This window comes from Lissotriton vulgaris, chromosome 11, assembly GCF_964263255.1.
Source record: "Lissotriton vulgaris chromosome 11, aLisVul1.2, whole genome shotgun sequence".
Classification (NCBI taxonomy): Eukaryota; Metazoa; Chordata; class Amphibia; order Caudata; family Salamandridae; genus Lissotriton; species Lissotriton vulgaris.
The window spans coordinates 135425092-135441217 of NC_141699.1; the positions used below are offsets into that span (position 1 = coordinate 135425092).

At 46.7% G+C, this 16126-nt stretch overlaps 1 protein-coding gene across 1 annotated transcript in view; it reads left to right on the forward strand.

The window, feature by feature from the left end:
• Positions 1 to 16126, forward strand: part of EIF2B1 (eukaryotic translation initiation factor 2B subunit alpha) — a 58527-nt gene that overhangs the window by 32183 nt on the left and 10218 nt on the right. The window lies entirely within an intron of this gene.

The following is a 16126-nucleotide window of genomic DNA, read 5'->3' on the forward strand; positions in this document are numbered from 1 at the left end:
GCCAGGTGTAGCAGATATGGCAGTAGTTGCTGTGGGGCGACATGGAAAGGGTGTAGGCCTTCTTTCGCACACCAGACACAGAAGCGTTTCCATTTGAGAGAATAGGTCTTTTTTGTGCTGTCAGCTCTAGCTTTAGCTAGGACATCTCTACACTCCTGCGGAATGTTCAGGTGGCTGAATTCGCGGTATTCAGGAGCCAGGCTGATGATTTCAGAGGGCCCAGGTTCGGGTGGAGAACCTGTCCTTGGGACATCGTGAGCAGGGTTGGATGACTGTGTAGGCGAAGAGGTGGTTGGATAGACAGGCGATGAAGTTCTGTGTACCAATGCTGCCTCGGCCAGGATGGGGCAATGAGAATCAGGGTGCAGGGCTCCGATTTCATCTTCCTGATTACCCTGGGTATCAGTGGAAATGGCGGAAAGGCGTAAGCAAACACGTTCCGCCAAGCTATGGAAAATGCATTCCCTAGTGTTCCTGGTTGGGGAAGCCTGCTTGCGAAGCTTGGGCATCTGGCGTTCTCCCTGGTGGCAAAGAGGTCTATCTGTGGTGTTCCCCACTCCGCAAAGATGTAGTTTATCGCTCCCGCATCCAGCTCCCATTCGTGGGATAGAGACTGTTCTCTGCTCAAGGCGTCCGCTAGGACATTGTCTCTGCCCGGAACGTATTCGGCTTTGAGTGTTATGCCATGCTGGAGGAGCCAGTTCCAGACTCTCTGAGATTCTCTCAAGAGAGAGAGAGAACGCGTCTCTCCCTGTTTGTTCAGGTAGTGCATCGTCGTAGTGTTGTCTGTCCTGACGAGCACTGGGGAGTTTTGGATGCGCGGTAGGAACGATTGGAGCGCCAGGAAGACTGCTCTTAGCTCCAGAATGTTGATATGGAGTTTGGATTCCTGCGGTGTCCATTTGCCGTTGATTTGTAGTTCTTGCAGGACTGCACCCCAGCCCTCTAAGGATGCGTCCGTGGTGACTATATGTGGTTGTGCCGGAAGCAGGAACGGCAGTCCCTGCGACAGGTGTTTGGTCGACCTCCACCATTGTAAATTGTTGACCATAGATTGAGTGACTCGTATGAGGTCTTCGAAGGATCCCGCAGCTTGTGTCCACTGCCTTGTCAGTGCTTCCTGGAGGGGACGCATTTTTAGACGGCAGTGTGGGATGAGCAGAATGCATGACGACATCATGCCGAGGAGCGACTTGAAGATACGGACAGTCAGAGTCTTTTTGGATGCCACTAACGTGGCTAAAGAGATAAGTTTCGATTTTCTCTCCTGTGATGGGAAGGCTCTTGCACGTTCCGTATCCAGGGTCGCTCCCAGGAAAGTGATGACTTTGCTTGGTTTCAGTGATGACTTCTCCTTGTTGAGGGTCAGGCCTAATTGGCGGAAAAGATGCAGACAGGCACCGGAAGACGCTGCTGCGGCTGCTGTCGACGGAGCCTTTACTAGCCAGTCGTCCAGGTATGGGAAGACCTGGTGTCCCTGTTGGCGAAGAAAGGCTGCGACAGGTGAGAGGCATTTTGTAAAGATCCGTGGGGCAGATTTTAGGCCGAACGGGAGAACACGGAATTGGTAGTGGACTCCTGCTACTGCGAATCTGAGGTATTTCCTGTGTCTTTTGAGGATAGGTATGTGATAGTAGGCGTCCTGAAGATCTAGTGATGTCATGTAGTCGCCTTTTTCCAGGAGTCCCAGGATCTCTTGTAGTGTGACCATACGGAACGACTGTTTCTTTAGGAACACATTGAGAGCCCTTAGGTCGAGGATCGGTCTCCATTTCTTGCCCTTTTTGTGAATTAGGAAGAAGTGGGAATAGAACCCTTCCCCCTTTTGGGCGTGTGGAACTTTTTCTATTGCGCCCTTTTGAAGCATGGAAGCTAGTTCCTGAAGAAGTAGTCGTAGGTGTCTGTGAGGGCGCTTTACAGGTGGTGTCGGTGGGGGGTTTGAGAGGAATTCCAGTGAGTGGCCGAATTGGAGAAGTTGTAAAACCCACCGGTCCGTTGTTATTTGTCGCCAATTCTGTAGGAAAAAAGAGAGTTTCCCTCCAAGTCGCAAAGAATGCGATGGTGGAGGGGCTGGCCAATTGATAGTCATTGGCGATTGCCTGTGGGTCTCTTCTGACCTTTTCCCCTGTAGGACGATTTGGTATAGGAAGTTTGACGTCCCGACTGGTTTTGACGCTGTTGGAACTGCGTCTTGCCTTGTGAGTACGAATAGGAGGATTTATTTTGGTAGGAACTGTCCTCTCCCTCTGTTGCCACGAAAGGACTGATTACGAGATTGTAGAGTTCCCAGAGCTCTGGCTGTATCAGTGTCCTTCTTGATTGTGGTGAGGGCTTCATCAATCTTTTCGCCGAAAAGATGTTCGCCATCATAAGGCATATCAATTATTTTAGTTTGGACCTCCGGTCTGAAGGAGGTGGCTTTCAGCCAACCTTGGCGTCTTACAACAGCGGCGCCTGCCAGCTGTCTGAAGGCAGTCATGGCTACGTCGATGGCACAATCGATTAATTCCGAAGCCGAAGTTTGTCCTTCGAGGAGAAGCGAGTGCGCCTCCGCTTTCAAATCTCCTGGAAGGTCAGCGAGGTAGGGCGCGATGTCCGCCCAGAGTTGACGGTTGTCGCGGCCCAGAAGTGCGATAGAGTTGGCGATCTTCACCGTCGTCGCAGACGTGGTGGAAAAGCGTTTTCCGATGGCATCCAGCTTCTTGCCTTCCTTATCGGGTGGTGTTGATAAGGAGGATGCAGGGTTTCTCGAATTCTTCTGCGCTGCCTGAGTAACCACGGAGTCTGCCTTGGGGTGACCCGTGAGGCATGCTGGTGCCGATGAAGTAGCTTTATATTTTTTGTCAAGTCTGGGCACTACTACCTGCAGAGATGCCGGTGTCTGCATGAGTTGTTTGCCCTGTTTTAGTAGGTAGTCAATGATCGGGATTGATCTTGTTGTTTTCTTCGTTGGTTCCTTGAAATCATAGAGGAAACATTCAGTCTCCTGCGTTTCCATGGACATATGGAACCTTTTAGCTGCCCTTTCCATGAGGTTATGGAAGCCTCCGATGTCTGCGGGTGGAGACTCCGAAGATTGGGGCTCTGGAGAGGCTGGAGAGTGAGTGACGTAGTCTTGGTCGGCGTCTGGGTCTGTGTCATCGTCGCGGACTTCCCCTTCTTCGTGGTCCCTCTCATCGTCATCAGACGAGATGGGGTCTTGTGCTGGATCTTGAGTCCTCGGAAGTACCAGCGGAGGGGGCTTATGTCTCGGTAAAGGCGCAGGTATAGGCGCAGATACCTGCGGAGTCGGAGGAGCAACAGGAGTGGCTTTTACTGGAAACCGCTCTTTATAGTCTTGGATGAGGAAACGCAAGTCCGAAACTAAGGATGCTGGTAGGCACACCACTGGTGTCACTTGTGTGTGTACCTGCGTATGGACAGTTTGAGGCACAGGTTCCTCAACATCTTGCTCCTCATCTGTACTCTGGCACTTAACCACCAGTTCCGAAGGGCTAGTGGCCTGTGGAAACGGCTCCTCATCCATTTCTTGGTCCTGTAAGAGGCAGGATGGTGTCAGTTGTTGCACCTTACTAGGTGATATCATGTCCGGAATAATTGGTTTTTTGGTAATTCTGATCGTGACATGGGACGTTTGGGCGTCCATAGCGTGTGAGAGCAGATCAGACTCCTTCCAGGTACCAGTTGCCATCGACGCCTGTGTCGATGGTGTCACCAGAGAGCTTTCCGTCGTCGACGGAATTTTATTCTTCGTCGACGGTATGTCCGTCGTCGATTGCCTCATCGACGGTGTTCTCGCCGACGGCAACTTTTTCGCCGTCGACGGCTGCGTCGTCGTTGACTGGGTGCTCCTCGTCGACGATGGAGGCTTCGTCGACGTTGTGGCTTCCGTCGACGGTGTCGTCGCCGATGTCTTCGGTGTCGTCGTCCTAGTCGTCGAGGGAACAGTGGATGAAAGTGGTCGACTCGTCGACGATGAAGATGTTGTTTTAGTCGACGAGGAAGACGCCGACGAGGCCGTCGTTGTCGACACTGTTGTCGTCGACGTAGAGACGGTTTTCAGCGCTGAGGAGGTCGTCGACGTTGTTTTCGACGTTAACATCAGCGACTGCTTTCTGGGGACAGGGAGGTCCTTGTCAGACACGGTAGGCTTGCCCTCTGAAGACTTTCGGGCCTTCTTAGGAGGGGTGTCTGAGGGGCCAGGAGAGGAAATCCTAGGCCTCTTCAAGGAAAACTGCGCGGCGCCAGACATGCTCTCACCTTCGGAAACCAAGTCGCCTTCTGGCCTGTTTTTCAGCCTGTTCAGCCATATCAGAAGACGTCCTTCCCGATCCTTCTGGGTTTTATGGGAGAAGGTACGACATATCCTGCAGTCCTTGGCCTGGTGGTGAGGGTAGAGACAGTATAGACAGGTCTCGTGTTCATCATCCACGTGGAGCCGTTTTTTGCCACAAGAAGCACAGGCTCGAAAGAGTCCTCTCTTTTTGCTATCAGCCATAGCAAAGAAGTCGAAAAAACTATTGAATTTAGATGAAAAGTAAGTTTCCTGAGGAGAACTCAGGTGGAGACTCCCTAGCACAATGTGCGGTAGAAAATCTGAGAGACTGAGGCTCCTGACAGGAAGGTTCTAGAGGGAGGTAGTAGCTGATTGGTTGTTTCTCTTTACTTTTTACAAAAGGACACAGATAGGCTACCAAGGTGGGACCCTTGGGCCTACCCTGTTTGGTCCTTCCTACATAAGGACCTAGATAGGACACTAAGGTGAGACCCTTAGGCCTATTCTTTTATATGTATGTCTTAGGACATTACTTTTTTATATACCGGAGGCTCCTGTCTCGACGACGGGGAATGATTCAGGCATGTGAATCTATGAAAGACACCCAAATACTGGATAAGTCTGCCTTGCATGACTGCAAAAGGTGATTTAACATTAGAACCAAGAATAGTAGTACAATAAGCCCACACCATATCTTGAACCATATTAAAGGCACAAACCCCTCTTGAGCAAGCCATCTGGATAACGCCTTTGACCGTTCTGTTGGCTCTTTCACATAAACCATTGCCTTGTGGGTTGTATAAACATGTGCGATGGTGTGTAACGCCACAACTAGATAGAAATGAACACATGTAATGGGAAACAAGTTGTGTACCATTATCCGTAATAAGAATGGTGGGATAGGAGGAGCCAAGCTCGCAACCGTGATAGCCGCATTGTAGCTCGGCTCCGTCAACCTTCCTGCCTGGACCGCAAATCCTGTACCTCACCCTGCCCCGAGGAGACACATTCGACAAAATATGGGAAGGTGAAAGGCTGCTCGCACTCACCGTTTGTCCCGGGGGCTCCTGGGTGCCGCGGATCTTGTGCTGTGCCCTTGTTTGTTCCGGAGCCTCCGTGGCGTGCAGGCCGGGGACTCGCCTGCGACGGTCGGCCGGAGTGGGGCGTCGACGCCGGCCCCCGGTGGAGGAGAGGGGTCGGCTGAAGAGGCCATTGTGCGGTTTTACCGGTGGCGACTGACCGGGCCCGGTCTGGCGGCCCGGGGGCTCTGCTGCGGGGCGCAGCCTGCCTCGGACGGGGGTGGACCGTACAGGAGGCTTGTCCCCCCTTTGTTGTCCTGTCCGGCCATCTTGAAGCCCTTCGCCCGGAATCGACGGGCGGCGCCCGTTAGACGGTGGCGCCGGCTACCCCCTTTTTCTTGGCGGCCCATCTTTCTGCATCAAGATTGCCATTAGCGGGACCCGACGAGACTCCGCTTGGCCATGTTCGACGGCCCGGTCCGGGGTTGAGGAACGGAGCGTCCTTGTTGCATTGACAAAATGGCGGCCGGCGCCCTGGGTCTTGGACCTGTTGGGGGCGACGAATCTGGTCTGTTGAAATGCACGATGGCTGAGGATGGTGGGAGAGAGCCCACGATTGGCGATGTCTTCGCTGCCCTATGTTCTTGGCGCAAGACCATGGCCTTTGACGCAGCTATGTAAGATAGCGGTTCTGCCGCCGGGCCTGTTGGGCCGTCCCCCTTGAGTGCGGCCCGACTGAGGGAGTGTGCTGACTTGCCTCTCCCGGCTGTTGCAGGGAGTGCTGCCGCCGTTCATCCGGGAGATCATATGTCTGCTGCCTCGAGTCTCCAGGAGGTTTTGATTGTGGCGGACATGGGTGAGGGCCCAGTGCCGGGGCCCGTCCAGGTCAGTCTGGCCGGGGTGATCGGCAGCCATTTTACTCGAACTGCTTTGGTGGGGTCCCACGGCTGTTCCGTGGGTGACACCTCGCCCCTTTGGTCTGCAGGCCCGCACCCACGCTGTTTGCTGCTCCTTATGTTGCTGTTTGACAGTTTGGTCCGCTGCCGCCATTGTTTGCATTGCTGCTCGAGAATGGGATCCCCTGTTTTGCACCCTTGGCCTGCCTTGTTCCGATCCTATGTATCCTCCATGCTTAACTGCTCGCTTTATTCTTCTGTATTGTGTACTAAAGTTATGATCAGGAAAGGACAGGGGTGAGACAGACTTGCCTCGGGGGACTGCTAATTAATGTATGAAGATGAGGACTGCTCGCAGTTGTAACACAATGACCGATTCCTCTCCATGTTCCTGATGTTAGAGTTTGTGTCGATTTCGTCTCAATGTGGGTTTTAGCTGTGTTAAGGCGGGGGGTAGGAGCTGAATGTTCGATTGCATATCTCCTCTCCCACCGGTTTTTTCTTCCCCCCTTCCTTCCTCTTTTTGTTTGTAGTGTTCTTTTCTTACTTTCTGATCCTTCTGTATTTCGGGTTCTACTTAGGGCGACAGGCACGCTGCTGGGGGGGTAGGCCGTAGCCTTCTGCAGGGGTGCAGGGTGGTGTGGGTGGGATGGGGTCTGTATGTTATTCGTTTTTTCTTAGTTCTATGGCTCTTTTGTATCCCTTTATCGGAACGCTGTGTCCGCGCACGTACTCCATGGGGTGTTAGCGGGCAGTGTAGGATATAACTTCCTCGTGTCAATGATAATGATAGCACACTTGCATTTCTTGCTTGCCTCGACCTCGATTGTGGGTCTCTGTATTGTGTGCTTTACTCGCCATGGGGCGCGTACTGCGGCGCTGCGTCCTTTCTTTTCTGTTTTTAATGTTCCCTTTTCTACCCTTTCACTCTTTTTCCCTTTATTTGGGTTAGTATAGTGGATGGCTATCTTTATGTTACTGTTCTGACTCCTTTGATTTGTACCAGCACATATTCAGGTGGTGACGGGTGGATGGTGGGCAGCGGTGGGAACTGATTTGAAACGGGGCGACTATGCGTTGACTTTGCCAATTGTAGCTATTACTTCCGCTTCTCACTGCTCCTTTGTACTGATGCTTTACCAACTGCCCGCCATAGGAATTCAGATGTCAACAGTTGCAACTGATCCTGCTATACTTCCTATTATATCATAAAATTAACCTTCTTTTATCCTGCTCCTAGCGGTTATACCGGGCCTTTTCATGTTGACTGATTGATTATATACTGCTGAGAAATTGCTAGAGAATTTTAATGCTGATTCCGTGCGCTCATAATGTGTCGTGGCCGGCCTGCTTGGTTGTAGGCCCGTATTTGTACGCTTCTGCTTGCACAATAAAGGTTTTCAAAAAAAAAAGAATGGTGGGGTAAACTTCTTCATGAAACAGTTTCTCTAAGAAACTAATGGTACTAGCAGTAGTAATGTCTTTGACAAAGTCAACAGTAAGCCATTTAGAGAAAACATCAATGATAACAATGGCAAGACGTTGATTAAAAGGTAACGCCTCCATTGGTCAAATGAAATCAAGGCAAATACTGTGCCAAGGAACTGTAGGAGAGGACAAATGACTCATACTTGACCCAACAGCCACCTTGAGTCTTTTCTCACCCTCTGTACATGCTGAACATTTTTCAATCCAAGAAGCAACCTGTGCATCCATGCCAGGCCACCAAAAATTAACGTTGAGTCTGCGCTGAGTCAATGTTTGACCCAAATGGCCCTCATGAGCAATATTGATTAACTTTGTTCTTAAACTAGAGGGAGGAATGAATTTATCACCACACATGAGTACATTCTTACTACACAATGACAACTATTCCAATACCTTCAAGAAAGGAAGAGCAGAAATATGTGCGTTGCTTTTGTCGTCTAGAACCTAACTTAACGAGGAACATGACCTCTTTAAGTACATGATCATTTGCCATGGCATTGCACCAATATTTATGTGTAAAAGTACCCTCACTGGCTGCTAAAACATCTTGAACTAAAGCAACCGCTTCTTCTTAATTTTCTAGATTAAGCGAGGTATCATTTAGGTCCTCCCATTTAATAGACATCCTAGAAAGACAATCAGCTTGGAAATTACGCCAACCATGGATATGAGAAATTTCATACTGATATTCTTGTAGTTTTACAGCTAACCTAGCTAACCTTGGGGAATTCTTGCCAGCTCCAACCGGGGACAAAATGCGAATCAAGGGTTTGTGATCGGTTTTGAGGTGAAATCTTGTGCCCCACAGATAAGTACGAAAATACTGTACACCCCAAGCGGCTGCTAGTGCTTCTTTCTCAATTACAGAATAATTCTATTGAGATGACGTGAGAGTGCGAGAGGCAAAAGCAATTGCGCGTTCATCCTCAGGGTATTTCTGTAGTAGAATTGCGCCCAAACCAGTGGCACTAGCATCAACCATAACTACAGAAATACGTTTTGTGTCAAAAGGAGCTAAGATGTTAGCTTCACAAATTTCACTTTTGATGCAATTAAAACAAATATCTTGATCATTTCCCTATACAAACTTTGCACCTTTCTTTAAAAGTACTCTCAACTGTAATGTTTTGTCATAGAAATGCCTGACAAAGTTGGAGTAATACTCTATTAACCTCATGAACGACCTGAGCGGATCTTTATCAGTAGGACAAGGAGCCAAATGAATTGCTTCCAAGAGATTCTTCTTTGGTTTGACACCCATAGTTGATATTTCACAACCGAGATACTCAATTTGTTGTACCAGAAAGGAACATTTCTCCTTACATAACGTAACAAAATTCTGCTTAAAACTTCTTTGAGCACGAGATTATGATCAGCAACAGAATCACCAAAACACTAAAATATCGTCTTGGAAGAATAATGCCCTCTGAATTCCTTTGAAGATTTCTGTAACCATTTGTTGGAAAACGCTGGCTGCCGAAATCAGTCCAAAAGGAAGTTGTGTGAACTGAAAAGTACCTTCAGTGGTTATGAATGCAGTTAGTTGTTTTGAATCATCATGTAATCTGATCTGGATAAACACACTCTTTATATCCAACTTAGAAAAATATTTAGCTCCCTGCAAAGTGGAAACCAATTCACCATTATTTGGCAAAGGGAAAGTATCCACTACAACACATTTGTTTAGGGATCTTAGATCCACAAAGAACATCAATTTTACGTCCGATTTCTTCGTAATCACAGCAGGAGACACCCATGAGGATGCCTCAACTGGTTGAATTACACCGTTTGTAACATTTAATTTAACAAACATTTAACATCATCTCTTACCGATAAAGGAATTCTCCTTAATTTATGCTGAATGGGTAAATGTTCTTATTCCGTTGAATAAAATGTGAGTACCCTTTCAATTCATCCAACTCACTTTTAAATACATCCTTAGTTTGTTGCAATATATCATCTAATGAATCCTCATCCACCACCATGACCTGAGAGGGTGCCTTGGATTTATGATGATGTGAAGATCATATTGATGAACCCATCCTAAAATGGGAGGCCCATCAACTGAAACATAAATCTTACCATTAGTAGACCTGTTCTTAAATATAATATCAGATTCAAAATACCCAACAATATCAATGGTTTCCCCCTGATATCCTGTTGGTGAAATGTCCCTTTTGCATAGCAGTTTATCACTCCAATGAGTTCCAAAAATAACTTGTGGAATAATGGTGTACCTGGAACCTGTATCAACCATAAGAGATACATCACGCCTATCTTGGTCTATTTTGTCTCTTGTCATACTCAGAAACACTATCAACATCACCAACTGCCAATAGTCTCTCGCTCATTTTTGAGGTGTCACCAGAAGAGTCTTGTATGACTGCTGTCTTCGCACGCCCTTTAGTTTTGCATATTTTTGAGAAATGTCCAAGTCGACCACATTTCAAGCACTCTTTGTTAGAGGCAAAACAAAATCTGGAGTCAGACGTGTGATGGTTACTTCCACACCGTGAACAAAACTTATTGGTGAACTTTGTGAGGGTATTTTTCTTATTACTAGGTCTCATTTTGTTTTTTACCGCAGCAACTGATTCATCTTCACCCAACACACTTTCATCATCTGGATTTTTCTCTGAAATCTCACACTTCTTGTTAAAAGTTGTTTTTCTTTAATAATTCCTTCATGCAACTCTCTGACTCTTCTATAACTTTAGCTAAATCAATAGCAACTTTTAAAGTTGTATTTTCAGCTGCCCATAGTCTTTTCTTGGATCTTTTTATTATTGCACTGTACAATCAATTGATCCCTAATCATGTCATCATTCATCTGGCCAAATTACACTTCACATATAGTTCTCTTAGTCGAGCAACAAAATCATCAATAGATTCCTCACTTCTTTGATGATGAGCATAAAATTTGTATCGATTCATACCTACATTTTCCTCCTCTGAAAATATAACCTCCAGTCTACAAATTGCTTCCTTGTACTCGTCTGGAATGGGCTGTCAATTAGCTTGAAGAGCTTGTGGCAAAAATCTGAAAATCCTCTGTCGTTCTTTACCCAAGGTGCTTAAAATTAGTGCTTTTTTCCTTTTCCCTGAAAATTCCTGATAATCTAATGCATCTAAATAATTATCAAAAATTATAATCCAATCTTCCCACGATATAGGAGGAGAACCAGATTCATTTAAAAATGGGGGTGGCAAGGTGACATTAATAGGCTGAGACATGACAGTTAATGAGCTCCAAGTGCTGACTAAAATGTGCTCTACTTTTTCCAACTAAAAATAAATAATGCTGATGTAAAAGTAGTGTGTAAATATTCTAGACAACTGACAAAAATGCTCTAAAATGAGTATGCCTTCATTTGATAAGCACTAAAACCATAACTTAAACCAAAAATAAAGTACCTTTAAATTACTGGAGAACGAAGGAAAATGAGTGTGTGCATCACTGAAGTCACTGTACAGGTGTGCGCATCACCGCAGAAAATTGACACGCTGAGATTTCATAAGCAAAGCACTGACGACCGCTAACTCTGCACATCGCGTAATGCGAAAACGCTGGTTGCTTAGAAACTGATTGTATGTTTGAACCAAAATGGTTGCTTCAAGTAGTGATGTTCTGCACTACGACACGTTGAAGGAGTCTTGAAACGCACACACAATATTGATTTTGAAGATGGCTTCCTTGCATACTGACGTGTTGAGCTATATGCCGGCGAAAGAGTCATGAAACGCACACGTCAACTAGATGACGTTGAATCCCAATGGATGTGTGGAAGGAGCGTGCCAAGAGAATACACACACACACACACAGTCTACAACTCACGGTTTAGGAGTGACGTCATCCAGACTTTCAGGCAAGGATTACCCTCTCGATCTATACATTCTCCTTTGTGGATTCTTCTTACTTGAGCTGGTTACGAAGGGTTTGCTCGACTGTAGAGGGGTGAAGTGTTTGGCGAACTGCTGCAATACGCTGTGGTTGAGTTTTAGGAGTCTCCTTTGTGGTCTGGTCAGCTTCTCCTTGTTAACGATTGTTGCCAAATTGTTAAAAATGCCTCGTAATCTGGGTGATAGGGGATTGCCATATAGACATATTGGGTTTAGCTTTAAAATGTGTGATTTTGGCTTTCCATAGATACAACTTGCTTTGTGTTAAAAATGCCTCGTAGACTTCTTGAGATGAATAAAGGAGTTTAATGCAGGAAGACAACACCCGCTGACTAACCACCAACTGTTCCCACATAGAATAATAACATAGAATCAAGAATACACGCAGGTATTCTGAAAGATGTCGTCATACCAGTATTCTGGAAAGTAATAAAAAGTCAAAACAACTAGGAGGGAAGAGTGTAATACATAGCGGCCATGTTAAGAGAGTAGAACCGAGGCACAAGAAAAGAGAAAAAGAAATGTGCGAAACAAGAAAAGGGGCAGGGTAGAACCACCCTGACCCCTAGGCCTGCTTAGGGGGTCCCACAAGGACCGACAGGACCCAAAAAAGCATTTTAATTTATGGGGGGGCCTCCAAGGCCCCCCCGCAGCCCCGGGGACCACCACCCCGGGGCTTCTATTTAAATGAAAAAAATAAACCTGTGTGGGGGGGCTCGAGCCCCCCCACACGCCCTGGGGACCGCCACTTCCCCGGGGCACTAATTATTCAAATTCGACCCGGGGACCACCAACCCCGGGGCTTTGTAGATGTTGGAAGGCCCCCCTCCTGGAGCCTGTGAAGGCCCTGGGGACCGCCACCCCCCATGGCCAGCTCCTCCAGTGTCCTGGGGTGCCCACCCCCGGGACACTACTGTTTGCTATGGCAGGGCGGGAGCCTCGCGGCTCCCGCCTGCCACAGCAAACTTGGTTTGGATTTTGGAAGAGAAAGCAGGAAACCTGCTCTCTCTTCCAAAATGCAAACCAGATTGCTTTTCCACATGGGGAGCTGCATGTCAGCAGCTCCCCATGTGGAAAAGCAATGCCTGCTCCCGCAGGACGCAGGGAGCCGGCAGGGTCCGTGGGGGCTCCCCCCACAGTCCCCAACAGAGAGGGCCAGCCCCGGGGGCTAACGGAGGCCTCAGGAAGTGGGCCACGAATAGGTGGCTGGCCCTGGGGGATGTGGTCCACAGGCCAGAAAAAAGGGAGATTAAGGGGGGCCACACAGCCCATCTTATAAAAATCAAAAGGAAAAAAAAAGCCGGCCCGCCCCCCCTCCCTACAGCACTCTGCGAACGCCTCCCACCCCCCCTACCCCCCTGGTGCGTTGTAAGATCGGGAACTAATTCCCCTTGAATACTGTGGGTCCCTGAGGGCCATTTATCCCACCAGGAACCTCCAGTATGCGCCAGGGAGCTGCGTTGCAGAGAGGTGGTCCAGGCCACACCCCTTTTTACACCTCTCTGCAACGTAGCTCTGTGGTGCTTACTGGAGTTGGGGGACTTAATCCCCCAACTTAAAACGGGGCCCGTTTGCACAGTGGTGATGGGAGGGGGTGGGACCTGAAATGACATGTGTGCAAATACTCCCTGTGGTGTGTTTTAAGTTGGGGAATTAATTCCCCTTCAATCCTGAGGGCCCCTGGGGAAAACTAGCCCACCAGGTACCTCCAGTAAGTGCCAGAGGCCTGCTTTGCAGAGAGCTGGTCCAGGCCATGCCCCTCTTTACACCTCTCTGCAACGCAGCTCTGTGGCGCTTACTGGAGGTACCTGATAGGCTAGTTGGACCCCAGGGGCCCTCAGGATTCAAGGGGAATTAATCCCCCAACTTAAAACGGTCCACGGGGTGCGTTTGCACAGTGGTGAAGAAAGGGGACGGGGCCTTTCTGCACCTCTGACTTGGAGGTAGTTATAATCCCCCTGCCCTATTATGTACTAGGGCCTTACAGAGGAGGTCATGCTAATCACAGGGGTACCCCAACGCATAGTGTTCCCTAGTCTATGTAGGTGTTTTCACTGTTTTTGAAGTGTCTTTTAGCATAGCACTGGCTCTAGGCCTGGTTAGTCAGTCAGTTACCACAAGTACCCGTCTGAAAAAGTTGAGGGCACAGGATGATTTTGCAACAAGGCCTCTTTCTGCTCCTCTGTTTGTTCTTTCTGCACGTCTTGCTTCTTCCTGCACTTTTCTTCGTCTTTGTGGACTTCTGTTACTTCTTTCTACATTTCCTTTGCTTCTTTCTGTGCGTTTTTTCTTCTTTCTTCGCGTTTTTTCTTCACATGTCCTACCTCTGTAGGCATAGTTAGAAACTAGCATTTAAAAAACCTTTGAAATTCACTGAAAAAGCCATAGGTTTCGGGCATGTTATAGTTGGAAACTAGCATTTAAAAAACCTTTGAAATTCACTGAAAAAAACCATAGGTTTCAGGCATGGTATAGTTAGAAAATAGCTTTTAAAAAAACGTAGAAATTCACTGAAAAAACCATAGGTTTCAGGGGCATTATAGTTAGTTGGACATTTCACTCGTAAAAAAAACCATAGACATTCCCCTGTTATAGTTAGTTCAGCTAACTATAACTCGCGCGCCCGCAATGAAATGCTGATGACCTCACATATTACATCACTCATGACATGGTCCGTGACATCACTCATAACATCTCAAATGCCATCACTGATTACATCATCCATGTGATAGTGGCAGACCTCCTGTCACCCTAATATAACCTTTGATATAAACACACTCAAAAATAGGAATTAACATTTTCAAAACAATGGACATACCAATACTAGTTACAACAACATATTCAGTAATTCCAAGATCTACACACACATCCACTCATTCATCAACAGTCCTATACAGTCACTCATACATGTACTCACTCATCATATGTACTCGTACACCTATACCACCTGTTACACACTGACACTCATCCATTGAGTTACTCACACACAGTCACATATGCAAACAAAGTATCAAATATCATTTTACTTGCATATACAGCTATACACACACCACCACACTTAGTTCTACAGAAACTTACACATACTTACTCTCTTAAGCAATCACTTATAGAAACACATACTTATTTATACAGGAACTCTTCCAAATCTCTCACTCTCACGTACATCAATACTCACATATACTAGTTTAAAACATATGTAGTTACTCATAAAGACACTATTGAGACAGTCATTCACTCACTACCCACCCATACACACACTCATCCACCCATACAGTCCTGCACACATGCTGTCTTTAACACATACAAATAGTGAGTCACTCATTCATGCATCTATGCACTAAGTAATACCCCCCACCGAACCATACAGACACTCCTACTGATACTCAAAAAACCAACTAATAACGCATATAGACACTCATGTAGCTACTCACCAATCCATGCAGCCACTTATACACAAAGTGAGAGACTGATACAGATATTTACATATTTAAACATTACTCACAAACCCATGTATTCACTAAGATACACTTAATGGGTCAGTTATACAATCAATTTCACACAAAAAACATCCATTTAGACACTTATATACCCATTTATTCTTCCATCGACCTTGAGCTATACATATATAAAACTTATTTAATTTTCAGAAAAACACACATTTACTTGATGATGTCATCAGTGATGTCACTGACCATGTCATGAGTGATGTAATATGTGATGTCATCAGCAGTGCATTGCGAGCGCACAAGTTATAGTTAGCTGAACTAACTATAAAGGGGGAATTTCTATGGTTTTGTACGAGCAAAATGTCCAACTAACCAATAACGCCCCTGAAACCTATGTTTTTTTCAGTGAATATATATTAGTTTTTCCAGTGATGTCCTGGCTGCTGAGCGACTGCATGTGTAGTAAAACTGTTCACTGTACCCTTCCTCTAAGTTAGGGAGCCAAGCTGCCTTGATTTTCAGTCATCTTTGGATCAAGCATGAGTCTAATTTACCCTTTAAATGGTGCCCTTTGTCTAGTGCCTCATACTCCTCCCGCAAGTGGGTTTTTTAAGTCCTGTAGCTGTTTTCTAGTGTTTATAAACCAGAGAAAACTGCACTTGCAACACCTGCTGATACAGCGAAGCTCAGGGTCACTGTTGGGGCAAGGAAATGCTGAACTGAGGCCGGGGCCACATACTAGTTGTGTATTGGTTGTCAGTGGTGGAAGGCTCAGTTTTCCTTGTAGTAAACTACTTTCCGTTAACAGGTGTTTTACAAATATTCCAAAACCACTCCTGTAAAGCAACTAAGTAACCTAATCTTCAACTTGCATCGAATTCAAGCATAGTAAAATGTTGATGCTATATATACACAACGGCGCTTACTGATTTCACGGCTCAATCACTGAACAAATTCCTTATGTTGCTTATACAGCATCTGATACAGACCTTATTTGTGCGGCCCACACTGTTTTGACTACACTGGTTCCTGAATATTTCACTTTTCTACCAACAAGGCCTATCCATTCTGCTGCTTTGCGCCCTCAGCCTACATTTCAGA